General features: G+C 39.1%; 1 protein-coding gene across 4 annotated transcripts in view; it reads left to right on the top strand.

The window, feature by feature from the left end:
- The first annotated feature begins 210 nt into the window (after nucleotides 1-210).
- Nucleotides 211-14,556, top strand: part of gulp1a (GULP PTB domain containing engulfment adaptor 1a) — a 54,308-nt gene continuing 39,962 nt past the window's right edge. For 2 of the 4 annotated variants that reach the window (XM_027021909.2, XM_035523900.1), the window contains exon 1: nucleotides 212-313. The gene's annotated coding sequence lies outside the window, so the exon portion shown is untranslated. Of the gene's footprint in view, nucleotides 314-13,226; nucleotides 13,350-14,556 lie in introns of all 4 variants that reach the window. The other 2 variants (XM_027021916.2, XM_027021947.2) reach the window with 2 other exon arrangements.

Raw genomic sequence — 14,556 nt, forward strand, 5'->3', positions numbered from 1 at the left:
AAAAGATGAGTAATCCAGATGGTGGATAGTAATTTCAGGTCTGATTTTTTTGAGCGGGGATTAACGGGAGAAGGCGGCTGGGTGCGCGGTAAACAGCGTGCGGCGTCACCTTCATCTGGCCCTTTAAACGTTCAGATGGTCGACCGTCCCTGCGGCGGTGTTTGACTACCGAGCAGGCTGACGTCACCAAACTTTTCCAGCGAGTGTACGGGGATGAGGTTTGGGAATCTTGTGTGAAAGTGGGTTTGGCTGAGTGGGGAGAAATCGCTTTGGGTCATCGCTCAAGATATACGAGAGGATTGCCGACTTTCTGGTAAGAGATTCGACACTGGTTTTGGACTTAAATGATGAAACAGAGCAACTGAATGGAAGAAGTGTGGAAATTAATTAGTCTCTGCACAGTGAAACAAATGCGGTTTTTGTGCTAAATCAACAAAAAGTTGCGCCAGTTTGTCTTTAGCGCGCTTTAGCTAGTGCGACATAGTTTTTCTCAAAAATGTAAAAACACCGTGAGGCACTGCAGAATAGTTGTAGCTGTGGGAATAGTTACCGAGAAAATGTCCATGAAATTGTGCGGGTAGCAATAATTTGTCGGCGCGTTTGGTAGTGGCATGGGACTTTGAAATCTACACGAGGGTTATTTGGGGAGTATCTATTATGCTGAAAGTATCTGACGTATATTACATTTACGCCCACGTGTTGATTTATAAGACTTGTTTTGTAACTTTTTGATGCTTTGCCCCGCAAACGCAGTAATCGATGTCTGCTTAATTCTCAGACATCATGTCGCTGCGTTTCTCCTATGGGACCCACGTAATTGTGGTGACCGCGTTTGTCATTCGAACGTGTCTGGACACTGTTGACTTCCCCTCGTACCCCTTTTACAGTAAATCCGGTCGGTTTCACTGGTTCGTGTGTGCACTCAGCCATCTCCTACGGTGCAGGTCAGAGGGAGTCTTGCCAAAAATCCGAATGTCTTCTTTTCATCGCCGAGGCACCCCACGGCCAGAGTGAGACTGGAAAAGTCTTGCTTCCACAGTTACCTCCAGAGTCCAAAAACTCCATTATGTCTTTTCCTCTAACTCAGACTGCTCTTGCAGATTTACGGTCTCTTTGTGAGAATAGCACCATAGCGATTGTTGGCTCTCTCTTGTCACTTTTGTTAAAGAAATTGTTACACTCTGTGACTTTGTGTGTAGTGAACAATATATGTGGGTTTTACTATGGGAATGTTTCAGTTTGAGTCCAGAAGAGTCCACTAGGACATAAACGTAGACATATAACCTGGAATATAAATCCACTGTGGTAATCTATGGGAAATGTGTAAATAAAAGGAAAGTAATTTATTTTATTTGAAATTGCTTGAATTCAAGTGGCTAAGGTCTTTTAAGGGGACATAATAACTGACAGTGCCAGTTCCCTTAAGATGGGGATAGTAATTGGATTGCTTTCAATTTTTTTCTTTTCTTTATATATTTATTTGATTTATGTGGGCTGTCAACAAGGATAAAAGCTAAAGTTTAATTTCTTATCTGTAAATTGTTTGTAATCAGACTTTGATCAGACGTGATTGATTATGTATCAAGCATAGATGATGCTGAAATACTAATGATGCTAAATTGTATTCACTTTGAGCCTGCTTTGACAACAGTCAGACTAGTCAAAACAACTAATCCATTGTTCAATGGAATAACTCATATTTGATAAATCGTGTAGTATGGTGTCCTTTCCACATTACAGTGGTGCCATATGGATTGATGAAGCATGAGAGCTGGAGAAAGCAGTATCACATTGATTAAGATTTTTAATTTTTTAAAATTTAATTACATTTTTTTATTATTAAGACTGATGCGTATATTTGTATCAGAAAATATCCAGAAACAAGCATGTGCTGGCATTGTCTCTAGGTGCAGGCGACCATTCAATCGGTGTAGATGTACTTGTCAGAGCTAGCCATCAGAGTACTGACTGATCCTCTCGCTGTATCAGCAACAGATGCTGCATACAGTACTGTGTCAAGACATGCATTGTCTCTGCCTTGCTGTTACACAGTGTGTATTTATTTATTTATTTTTTTCTTCTCTTGTGGTACATAGGTATTGCAACTCCATTTTGTCGGGCAATCATTTTCATGGCTGTGTTTGCAATTTAAATGACTGACTAATAAAGCTAGACTGTGTAGAACTCCACATTCTTCATGTCATTTACATTTCATGAGTGTCACGGTAAGAACTGGGTGTGCATACGCTTTTAAAGAACTGTAGGTATTATTATATAGGTAAAATGTAGAGGAAAAACAGGTCACATCAAATTGGTTTCCAGCCAAAAGGTTTGTGGCTGTGTACTCAGTTTATTAAGACTTGCTTAATAAATGTTTTTTTTAATCATCTTGAGAATGACTGACAGCCACAAACTACCCCCCCATGCTTAATCCTGTAAGTACCAAGAAGAAGTAAACAAATCACCTTTCCTAACCAGTATAATACTTCGGTCTCTTTAATTACTCTGCATGATTGATATTTCAGGATGATTTAAGTTTCTTTAGCTTCCTTGATCAGGTTTGATCAAGGAACTTGATCAGTTCCTTGATCAGAACACTGTGCCAGTGTCTTAATTCCTGTTTTGGGGCAGGCAATAATGCACTGGAATAAAAAGTCTTCAAGCTGAAATGAAACTCATTTGTGTAGCATGCACAAAGATCAGCTTTTCTTTTTGAAATCAGCCCATAGGCATAAGAACTCCACTTGCTCATCAGACGATCTTGCAAATTTTATTATCCTTTATTGTCTTCCTTTGCTGAGCTTTGGTAGTGTGCTGCTTTGGGAGAGCTGGTGCGCGCCGGTCATGTCAGACAGTGAGCGATTTTCTGCACTGATCAGAGATGCACAGGCTCCTGTGCTTTTACCTCAAGCTTTGAAACAAATCAAAGGCTGGAGATGGTGCAGGTGCAGATGCAGCCAATATTCCTACAACAACATCTGAGCAGATGGGGTTCAAAAGCATGAGTGTATGAAAATAAAACAAACCCTTATGTAATCATGAACCTGATTTACTTACTATCTTTGTTTGGTTAGGGTGGGACTGACATGGGTGACATGATCTGTGTGTTACATTAACAAGAAAACATGAGTGACGTAAAATAATCATAAATATGCATCAGTAATTGTTGGGAAAGAATATGAAAAGCCCTGGCTTTGTATCATAAGCTCAGTGCTTAAATATATTCCTTTGAACAATTGTTTCTTCCTTGTTAGTGAGCTACTGTACAGAAGCTTGTAAAGCCTTACTGGAGATGTTTTTCACTTAGTGTTTTTAAAACTGTTGAATTCCTTATAGTATTGTCAAACCAGCTCCTTGATGCCATGCTCTGACAATGAACGGCTCCTGTTTTGTCATGCATAACTCCATATAAGGCTTCACTTGGACCACAGCCGTCTTATTAAGCTGTTTGAATTTTCATCCAATGTTGGGGCTTTAATTCATAGGGCAGTGGCAGCTTAGTGGTTCAGGTACCTGACTAGTAATCAAGCCCCACTACTGCCAGGTTGCCACTGTTGCCACATGAGCAAGGCCCTTAACTCAAAAATTGCTAAGTCATAACTGTAAGTTGCTTTGGGTAAAAGCATCAGCTAAATGCTGTAAATGTACATACTATGAGATCAGTCAAGTGGCAAAACACTATGGAACCTATATTCTTGTAGGGTTACTAAGTAACATTTAGCATCACTCTGACTGTAGCAGTGCCCACTTATCACAGGCTCTGCCGAAGATGTTATACATTGATTACACTAAGTTTGTTAGATGATGGGTTTCCTGACACATTTCCTGACATATTTTCCTGTCAAAAGCTGCAGTTGATGTTTGTTTCAGTGTGTTTCCCCAGTCTCTTCCTAGTTGCCAGCTATGACTCGAAAAACCTGTCACCTACACACATGGTGCAAGCAGGACCATACAATTAAGCATTCTGTATATTCCAGGACTTTGAATGAACTAGACCGAGGCTAGTTGGGCTGGAGATTCTGTTGAATCACAACAGTGCCATGGTCATCTTGTCACACCTATAATAACTGTGACATCTCGGCGGCAGCTAATGCCGGGGTGTGTGACTGAAAGCGACTCGGTGCAGGTCAGTCACAGCGTAGAGGACAACGCCTAGTCCATGCAGCAGATACACCCTCAGGCGTGCCACCTAAACAGCAGCATGACAGATGACCCAGCCTTCCTCTCTCCCCGTCATTTGTCAAATAGATTGCAGTCCTACCTAATCATCCATTTTTGACCCTGTCATATTGACCATTTTTCAAGCTCCCCATTGGTCCGCAAGCCTGTGGCAGTAATATGAGGACACCTACACTGGATCCACAATATAACTAGCATGTAACAGTACATGTAAGAAACCTGACAGAACAATGCTTTGCCACAATGATGTTTGTACAGTAGAATGTTGGAATGCACATTAGCACTATGCTAATTTGTATGTTAATTTGGCAGTGTTGTGCTTTTAATGCATTGCATTTGAATTTCTCTATCAAGGCAAGGCCTGTATTAACTATAAATTCCTAGAGTAGTAGTAACCAGCTCCACATTGTGCCACAGTGCTCTGTGAGCTGCCTAGGCTAGTTTATGGAATGCTTAGGATTGCTGAGTAATCACAATCAATAGCTGCAATCACTGTATAAGTCATGGTAATAGCACGCATAGTTAATATCCGATCTTCTTCTCGTATAATCTTTAGTTTTTCATAAAGGTTAATTGCCTGCAGTGCCTTATTGCTAATGCCAGAATGACTATTTGTATTTTACACCAAAAATAAGGGAACACACTAGCCTAGCTGAATAGAACTCGTTAATATTCATGGTTGTGCTGTGAATTCAAACATTCAAATTTGGTTTGTGGAGTTGAGAAATGACTCGGTATACTTACTACATGAGGAATGCAGTGAGATTACTTTTCCTCATTAGGCTGATTTATCTCTATTACCGTGGATCATGCCCAAGCCCCGGGAGACGAAGTAAAACATTCAGCCCTGTAGCCCATCTCATTACAGTGCTTGGTTGGGTTTTCCTCTACTGACCACAACTAGAAGGGCATAAGACATGGCTTGTGGAAGATAAATGACATTTTATCGATGACTTCTAGGTGCAGGCAGTCCCTATTTAGAATTTATACATGGAGATCATTGGCTCCACTTTGTGCTGGAAACCTTAATGGCCTTTTTAAATATCATAAGTCCTGGGCCATTGATTTTTCTAATTGCCTAGTTTGGGATTAATGCAAAAAATGTTTTATTTTGGATGTATCTGTGCTGTGAAAAGATTTGTGACAGATTATTAAGATTTAATGCCTGTAAGACATTCTCATTTCCTTTTCGTTGATATCTGACTGCCCCCTTGGACTGCATTAAAAAAAAAAAAAAAAAAAATTAAATCAGGACTTTTTACCAAGTCAAATTACATGTAAATTGGGGAGTATTACCTTGCTCTGTTGGTGTCATTGTAATGGTAATCAAAATGCATTTTCAAATGATTACTTCTGTTTGGATGAAATTGCAATGGAATGATCACCAGAGTTTTGACCGCAGTACTCGGGCCTTCAGAAATAGAGTTAGTATAGTGGACAATTCAGACCTGGGTCTGTTGTTACTTTCAGTTTGTCACTTCAAATGCTTGTGTGGCCATCCCAGTGTAAGTACATTAACTGACAGCAAGCCTTTGTAAGTCACTGTGTAATTTCCAGTCAAATAATGTAGGATGCATTAGCCTTTCAAACATTCTAGACTTTCTAGCTGCCATTTTTAGTGTACCAGTCCAGTTTGTCTTGGTGGGGGAAAAGGAAATCTGATGTCTCTAGAAATGGAACAGGGGGTCTGTTCCTTCTCTTGATATCACACTTTCCAAGACAACAGACTACTCACACAGAATTTGCTATGGTGAAAGAATAGGTTTAAAATGAATACTTGGACCCTTTGAATGTAAGGGCTACATTGTTCACTCTTTGCCTGAGGACTGAAGTAAACAGTATTAAACATGGTGACTTGGCAAGAATGTCTCCTGCACTGTTCGCATGAACCAACAAGTGGTGTGGTAGCTGACCTTTCCCCAGAGACTGACTAAACCATCACTAGGCAACAGTGTTCCCCTGGCAGCAGCAGTGGGTCACATCAACAAAGTCACTGCTTCTCCTGTTAAGGTCTGATCATCTTCTCAGTGGATTTTGTTTTTGTGTTTTTGATCAGTCTGTTTTCTTTCTGGTACAGAGAACATTTTAATCCAAATCTGTTAGTTAATATTTGAGTTTGTACCTTATGTTAGTCATCATAGAGTTTATGCTATTCAAAGCCCTTAAGTGACATGGCCAGAGTTGGCTTTAACCAATAGGAGAGCAGAAGGAAATGTGCCTTTTGGAGGTCCCTCTGTGTGTGCTGTCATTTACAGTTTCCCAGTAGAGCAGCCATCAGCTAATAAAATGTACATACCTTAATAAGCCAACTGTTAACAATCAAAAATAATAAGAGAGTTATCTACACAAGCCAATTTTAGTAAAAAAGGCAACCAAACCTGCACTGGAACAATAAACTTTTTTTCCTTTTCCTCTCCTTTGTTTTGTTTTTTGGTAAACTTCATACATTTTTAAAAAGAGTGCTTATGCTGACTTAACACATAAGTGGAAGAAATTACGTTGATTTAACATATAACTGGAAGAGTGCACATATATTGCTTAAGCACCTAATGCAAAACATGGCAAATAAAAGTTTTGTTGGCTCAAGTGAGCATCGTGCCAGATGGTTTAAGAGCTAATATTGAAAGTCGTTTGCATCAGTAGGGGGACTTAGTGTTATATGGGTGGTATATGAGCACTAACAAATCACAATAAAAGTCAAACGTATATTATTGTTTAACTTAATAGTTGGTATGTACTGATACAGATGGGATGCACTCTCTACAAGCAGTGCATTTCTTTAAATTATACATGTAGAAAATTTAAAGGAATTTGTTTTTGTGTGAGAAATGTACTTAATTAGCTAGTTCTTTCATTTCTCATTTAAGCCCCTTGCTTCACAGACTGTCCTGTAATGACACATCTGCGCTCTTGGCAGTCAGCATCAGTGGCATTAATTACGCTCTTCTTAGATTTAATTTCACAAGGAGCTGGAGTGGTGTTCCTCTTATTCTCCGAGCTGTCTGTGACCTCATGCATAATGCCTTTCTCGGCTGTCAACCTGCCTGTGATTAAAGACACATCAGTTATGTTTTCCTTAGGAACTATATTTTTGAGAAATCATGAGAAATGTACCAGTGACTGTAGTTTTCTGTAATAACGTTTACAAAGCCCTGTTTGTCAGGTCTTGTTTGTGCTATTCTTTATTCCTTTTCCTTTGTAATAACCTCTGCCAATGCGGTGAGTAATTAACAGAAACAAGTGATTGTATAGACCTGCGATTCACCAGAGGTCTTTCACCTGATGATATCTTAGGAAAACCTAATTAGTTCCCCGTTAGCCACTGTCCCAGTTGACAGACCTTCCTTGTTTTGTTGTTTATTGCTATTGAAGGTGGGGGAAAGTGAGTCCATCGCTCTAACCCTTCCCCAGAGAACTGCAGCTTATCTCCATCCAGCAGTCCTAAACCATCACTGGGGAATATATTTCAGTTAGTTCACCGTCTGCCAATACGTAAGATACCTAGAAGAGCGCCGTTCACGTGGCCGCTCTAATCGACGCGTGCCAAGTGGCCTTCTAGCAGGGCCTAGAAAGAACATCCCCTTAAAAGAGTTTAGGTTTGGTCTGTGCCATTATAGGCTGGTCTCCATTGTCTGTGGCAACAGAATCTACAGCCAGCTGCTGTAGCGCTGTCGCCCATGCCCTTTGCTGTGCAGTCAATGCTCAGAAATTGCTATCCCCAGGTTCTGTGCATACTGATTGGGGCACTTAATTAAATTGTGGTTGTAGGTAGTTGGGGCTTGACTGTTGAAGCTTCTCTTTTTGATTTATTTATTAGATGTTTATATGTCTATTGTATAAAAGAGAGTGATAGCTTAGTTTGAACAAAGCCTCAGTCAGGAATGGCTTAAATAATACAAGAACCACCACAGTTTTATCTCTGCGTTTACTAACAGAGGGCAGTGTAAGCATACTTCTGTTAGTATATGCAGAGTTTACAGTGCCCTCTGTAGGTAAATGCAGAGGTATGTTTACACTAGCATACCAGTTTTAGTAGATTGCTTTTTTTTTATCACTACAGTTTGACCTACAAAGAGATTCCTGACTGTGGCTGAAACTATGAAATGCCTTGCCTGGAAATGGGGGAGGGGGGGGACTTGACGTGTTTATTATTACTTGGGTAGTCAAGCATTGTTGTTGTTGTTGTTGTTGTTGTTTTAAGTTGGCCAAATGGATGCTTTGGAATTAACACATATCAAATGTTCTATATAAACTATTGTCATAGAAATGTCAAAGTTTTCATAGTAACACATGTATTTGTCTGGCATGTTCATTTGAGTGGGGGTTTTTCCGGTGTATGTTAGCAATTCCAGGATTCCGGTTTTCCACTGTCACATTTTAGATCAAGCCCCTGATTTTGAACGCTTCTGCTTGTGCGATGCTCTGCACATTCACAAAATAGCGACACTGTACTGATGTTTAAGTGGCACATCAATCTTTTGCATTAGCTTGATGAGGCCCGTTTTGGGTGAGCTTGAGTGGTGGATTAGGGGTGAATGCCTCAACCGTAATGTTGTCTCGGGTGCCTGTCGCACTGAAGGCAAGAGAGCAGGACAAGCTCAGAGCTATGCTCAGTCACAGAGTTATTACTGTAGTTCTGCCTTCAACCTCCGCAGTACTTGAATTGAAATCCTCTCTGGAAAGGCTTTAAAATGTATCTGTCTTTTCTCCGTACCTGAGAGACGATGGGACTGGCACTGAGACTAGTGACCTGACAGCTTGCCTGAGGCTAAAGTTTAAATGCTTTTGTGCAAATACTGATATGTGGTAAATATACAGTATGTGTACCTTAGAAAACATAGAGCAGTGCTCATGCTTAGGCATGGTTGATTTCAGGGTGCATAGAATATGGAGAATTTCCATATAAACCAGAGACAATAATATATTTTTTTTTAGAGAAAACAGCAAGGAAGGGAATCCTTAGACCATATTTTACCATATTTGAACCATATTTCAATCTCAGGTGATTTACCAGCACATATCACACTGGTACAATGATACGTTTATAATTAAACTGTACATTAATTAACTTCTTGCTAATTTGTTTGTAATTAATTTGATGCATGAGTAGCCCATTTCATTACATTGGCTCATATAATTTATTATCTGCCTGGATCATTTTGGGAGGGGGTGGTAGGTAACTTAAGCAAATTTCCTGTGGATTTTGACATTTTAATATAAGAGATTCTGTTTATTGGCTTCATGAGTGCTTAACAATTGACATCAAAATATATCAAATATGTCTTTGAGATCATCTCTGTTGAAGGTGTAATAATAAAAAATTCAGAACATTCCTGGCTGGAAATTATGTGTAAAGACAGACACTAATAAAAGTAGTAAACAAAAATGTGGAGGCAATCCTAATGGGAACAGAATAAAGTAATTATATGATGCGTTTACACTCACCAATGAATTTTACGTTAATGTAAGTTAATGTTTACATAATTTACCACAGCGTCTGGACACAGAGAGGTTTGACAACAAGAAACAGAATTGTTCCACCGGAGTCAAGCTCAATTCATCATGTTGTTCTTCATCATGATCCATATTCCTGCCTTCAGATGATTTTAGAACTTGTGTAATAACAACAGAGATATGCATGCTGGATGATAAGTTCCATATCTTCTGTTCATCTGTAATACTCTTTCCAGTACCTGTCTGGGGCTAGTTTACAGCACACTGAGTGACCAGGCCGTGGGCCGTGTTAACTTAGCAGCGTTAATGGCGTAGGAGATTGGTTGAATTCCACCCCAGGCGGCCCTTAACTCATTAAACCATGGCAGTGTGTTATGAACTGAGAAAGATTACAATCAGAAAGTACGGATGTTTCTTCTATTTGTGTCTTGTTGACAACAATAGCGCTATGCTGACTTTTTATTGGAGGACAACAGGTTGTCTGTTTTGTCACTGTTCCTTTTCAAACCATAGTGTTCCATGTGGTTTGAACCTTTCATTGTCATTGAGTGCACTCCCTATGGACCCCAGTGTGCCCCACTCAACACTAATGCCTTTCCATCTCCTGACTGATGGTGTCCCAGTAAGGTACTCTGTCTGCACTGACCCACTGCAGTGCCCTTTATATCACAGCTGGCCTCAGCCTCAGTTAGCCTTGCTCTGTCCCGGTTTAATTTGTGCTACCCTCCAGGATATTGAGGGGACCGTCTGTCCACTGTGTGTACTGACTGCCATATGATTTTGTTGGTCTAGTTCTTTTTATTTATTTTTTTATTTTATTTTATTTTATTTTTTACTTTTATCACATGTGCAATAATTAATTATGCCTATTATTTTAAGTAACACACGTGTTAAAGTAATAATATATTCTGTTATATATTAAAAATATAGAGAAGGAATAGTCCATCAACATGAGACCCCATCAACCCCCCCCTCCCCCTTCCTTCACAATGCTGCATTTTTGACTGGGTACCCCTTTTTGTTCTATTCCCCAAAAAGCCATCAAGGTCAGATGCTTTAGTTCTGCTTTTTCTGAACATATTCCTCTTTTTTAACTTTTAGAGCTTATATTATGAACAAGATTACAAATTAAGCAAGAAAAGTAAGATTAATGGTTATTATTTATCTCCTTCGTGACCACTTGCCATAATTAATTAAATCATTCATTGTTTGTCTGGGTTCTCATTTTTCACTGGAAGCATAAGTTGGGCACAGATCTGCATCTCAGAACATAATCTGCCATATCAGTGATTGATTTTTACAGGTTATTGTTGCAAGTTGAAAAATGGTAAATTTGTCCAGTGTATAAAAGGTAATCTCTTAGTTAGCGCAGGCAGTGGTGGCTCAGTGGATAAGGTGCTTGGCTTGTGAGAGTTCCTGCTGTTGGGCCCCGAGCAAGGCCATTTACCCTCGGTTGCTCCTGTCTAGGTTTGGGCTGCCTGTCAATATCCTAGCTCATGCCCTTTGATGGTGTGGCAGATAATAGTGGTATTCTGTATCTCTGTTCTACTGTGTGTGTGTGTCAGATAATGCAGTAGTTTTGTTAAATTAATTACAGGCTTCAGATATTACTGGAACATATCGGTCAGTAAAATGATTAATTCCAAACTCCTTAAGTCTTTATCCTCCTTTTAATACTGACTTCTAGTGAAATACTAGTCACTATATGCAAGAGAATTGCATATCAGGAATTTAGTACTAGTTCAGTGTTCCTTTTGCGCTTTATCACCAAATTATTTGTACCTACAAATGGGGGTCCCTTTATTTTTAGTTCTTATGTGCATTTATTTTGAAATGCATAATTTGATTTGGGAAAGATAAATGCAATTGTGGAGTTACACAGCCAGGCAATTTCTCACAATCTGCAGCTTGAAATGAATGAGTTCAGCGGCGAACTCAATGACTGTCTAGCCAAAAACTTAATTTTTGCATTTTGTCGATGTAATTAGTTTTCCTTCTTTGTGATGATGCATGCAGTGATTACTCCTTAAAGATAATGTGTATGGTAACTCCATCTGAACACACGTGTATTCCAGAGGGATAAAAAGCAGACTTTCCATCATCTCTCCAACAGAATTTTGCCATTCTTGTACTTAAATTGAGATAAATTAACTGATTGCTGCTGATGGCATCGGAGAGATTAACTAACAGTGTGTCATTTGTCTTTTCTGTTATGTTGTTGCATGTTTGTTCTATGTCTTCTCTTCAGTTTTGAGCTAATGGAGTTCGTACTCAGTCACAGTAGTAACAGCTTTGTATGATTTAAGCACTTTACACAGTTGCTGCTAGGTGATTGTTATCTGTACCCATCCCAGGATCCAGCACATTCTGACATGTGATGCCTAAGGATCCCGAAACTGTGGACCACACTTCTATAGATGTGGAGGCACAATTTATGGGAACATTTTACCGTCTGAAGCATATGAGCTGCATTACTTGCGAATATATTTTGAAATGTATCTTGAAACAAACCATTTTCTTCATAATAAACTGCAAGACCAGATTTATAACTGTTTTCGTGGCGGACATAAACCTTCATTGCCTTGACAGAGTAAGCAACCCGAGAGTAAATCTCGCTGCCTCTACCCTGCGTTGCTGTGTTTCCTTAATCAATCCCCTCTCTAGCCACAGTTGCTTCTGATACGCAAACGGGATCATCGCATACTTCAGCAATGACGCTCGAGTAGGATGAGAGATGAGTTGAAAGGTTTCAAAGGAATGTGGAAACCATTTGCGTTTGCCAGGCAAGCACAAGACCTGCTCCTGCACTCCACGCTATGCGTAATATAGTTGTCACGGAATGAAGTTTCTGTTGAGATCATCTCTTATATGCACGTGCTGAAGGATGCATGGGCTTTGGAGAAATGGTTTTTCAACAAACAACTCATAAAAAAGGATCATAGTGAAGATATCTGCACATTTAAATATGCATTCTACAGACGCATTTATTAAGGCATATATGTATCTTTATTGTCTATGTAATATAATAATAAATATATATTTTCTTAATTTCAGAAACAGTCCTTCAGGAATAAATAGCAGCCTGACTGAGAAAAGTAATAAAAATATATAAATTTCCCATTTACATGTGAAATGACTTTTACCTAAATTTAGAGTTAGCAGGGTTCTTTTTTCTTCATTTTGAAGAGGATTTTAAATTATCTTATTAAAAATACTGTCACTGTGATTTCCAATGTCAGTCAATTATATTCTGATGGTTTGGTTTGCTGAAACCTGTTTATTAGTTTAGCCTTTGGCTAACTCAATAACATCATCTCATATTGCACTTTTGTCTCTATTGAAAAACGCCTACATTTGTCCTCTGAGACTTTCAATAATTTCTCCTAAATGATGTGTCTGGTGTTTGTAATAGATACTGTGGAAACCTTTAATCTCGTACACCGAATACTGTCCCTTGATGACTCACCTCTGAGTGAATCTGTGTGTTGTGTTTTGACCTTGGCTCTTTTCCTCAGATGTTTTGAAAGCCTTGCAGTAGGAGCAGTCTCACAGCCTCAGGTGTTGGGTTTTTTTCTTTCTCTCTTTCTCTAAAGGCTTTGCTCTTCATCTCTTCGTTGTCATCCTCGCTGCCAGCTGGAGTCATCTGCTTCTCGTTATTGGATTGTTCGTATGTCAAGAGTTCTCCCAGTGTCCGGGTTGTGATCGTTGGATTCATGGTAATCACTCTGCCAGGATGGGGATGGAGATTGTTGTTTTAGATTCTGCTACATTCTGCGGCAGTGCTCTGTCACCAGAAACATGTTGCTTTTTTGTGTTTACTATATTTTAGGTGTTTGTTTTGTGTTTACTGTATGCTGTTTTCTACTTGGGTACAGATGGCGGTGTAGTTTGAACTTGTCAGCTGCACTGACCTGGCAGTTTTTTTATTTAGCTGTTAGCAGCTTTGAATTTTGCCTGGATGATTTCATGTATTAAGATTTTGTCTTTGTGAACTTGGGGGATGTCAACACAGATGCACTAAGAGTGAATTTGAGATGCATTTTTGATTAATGCATTGACTTTCTGCAATCTATGTTGATTTGATTCTGAAACGGGTATTCCTGTAACAATGGGGATTTTGTAGTTTTCTTTTTCATTTGAAAAGTGATCATTATCATTATTATGCAAAGAAAGCTCTATTGTAAGTTTTCTACTTTATGCTATATCAAGCATCTCCCCCCTCCAACATGCCTTGATTGTTCAGAGACTGCTTCTAACTAAAATGTAACATACTTCAGTCAAGAATCATTTATACAATGGTTTACCAAATTGGAGCTGTCAGAGCAAATGAAACAGCTGACATGCAAAATTTGTGTACTACCTTTGTGCTTCTTAACTTCTTACATATGTGATGTTACCCGGCATCATTTTCCAGCAGATGATTTTGCCTGGATATGAAATATCTCCAAACAAAAATCATCTATCCCATATGAGTAAAGGAAGAGCATGTCTGAAACACCAGTCTTCTAGCATAGAATCCAGATGACATGCCTCCAAAAAGTGGGTGGTCAAACAATATGGTTTGCTTTATTCATCTTGATAATAAAGGACACATGGGACGCAGAAGAAACAAAATTGCATTTTCCTTGCCAGTCCACGTATACTTGCCTTTGCTTGTATCAGCAGGGAAAGGAATTGTGAAACGTTGTTGTTGTTGTTGTTGTTGTTGTTGTTGTTTTTGTTGCACTCTAAAACAGCACAATTTAAACTGTGATTTTATATATATATAATTTATTTAATAGTTTTTTTTCATTTTACTTGTTCTGTGCCACCAGTACTTTTTGCATTGTGTAAATTGGGCTGTACATGTGGTAAGTTTTTAATTTCTTTCCCTCAAATTGAGTAGTTTTACTTTAGTAGCAAAGACGCAGGGACTCAGTGATC

This window comes from Electrophorus electricus, chromosome 2, assembly GCF_013358815.1.
Source record: "Electrophorus electricus isolate fEleEle1 chromosome 2, fEleEle1.pri, whole genome shotgun sequence".
Taxonomy (NCBI): domain Eukaryota; kingdom Metazoa; phylum Chordata; class Actinopteri; order Gymnotiformes; family Gymnotidae; genus Electrophorus; species Electrophorus electricus.